An 895-nucleotide genomic window follows, 5' to 3' on the forward strand; every position below is an offset into this window, starting at 1 on the left:
CACCCGTGGCCCCCCCCCCCCCCCCCGGGCCCTCAGGCCTGGTGCACTCCAAGCCCGGGGACCTCCAACTGAGGGTTAGATGTGGGAAGGGACTTCCAGAGCTGGGGGCCGCCTCTCCCTAGCCAGTCAGCCAGGCTTTCTGAGCCTGCTATGAACAGGCCACCCTGGCCAATGTGGGGGTCAGGGACCAGGTCCGGCAGTCTGGCAGGATTGATTGGGCCGGGCAAGAAGAGGGGGTGACAGAGGGCACGGGCACAGCAGTCCCGGATGCCGGGAGCCCGGCAGAGTGGGGGCGGCCTGGAGACCACTCAGACCCCATGTGGGAGCTGTTTCCGGAGGCCTGCCCGGAGGAGGCTGCAGGGGCCGGCCCGGAATGCTGGGGGCGTTCTCCATCGCAGAGCACCGGAAAGAGCAGTCTCCCACGGGGAACCCTGGGACTTGGAATCCAGCTGCCAGAGTAGGGGTCCCATGTAGAGGGCAGAGGCACTTGAGCGACACCAAGGAGGCGGCTCACCCGCCCCTGGGGCTGGACCTGGAGGAGGGGCCGGGGGTGACAAGATGCGGCGCGGTGCAGCCCGAGGAAGGGGCCCGCCCCGCAGCGAGGTCTGAGGTGGGGGGGAATGGCTTCCAGACGTTTCCCGGGCCCCCCCCCCCCCGCTCCTCGTGTTCCGCACCCACCGCCACCCCCGGCCGCCAGGAGCGAGGCCGGCAGGGCGGGGAAGGGGCGACTTCGGGGAATTTCCAGGCGCGAGGAGATCCCCAGAAAGCGCGCGGGCCGCGGGCGGGGTGGGCGGGGCCTCCCGGCGACCCCTCCCCGACTCCGCCCCCGGGCGCGCCCGGTCCCCACGTGGCCGCATGCCGGCGGGGCGGGGCGGCACCTCCTCTTCCGCGCGCC

Source organism: Panthera tigris, chromosome B3 (genome assembly GCF_018350195.1).
Source record: "Panthera tigris isolate Pti1 chromosome B3, P.tigris_Pti1_mat1.1, whole genome shotgun sequence".
Lineage (NCBI taxonomy): Eukaryota > Metazoa > Chordata > Mammalia > Carnivora > Felidae > Panthera > Panthera tigris.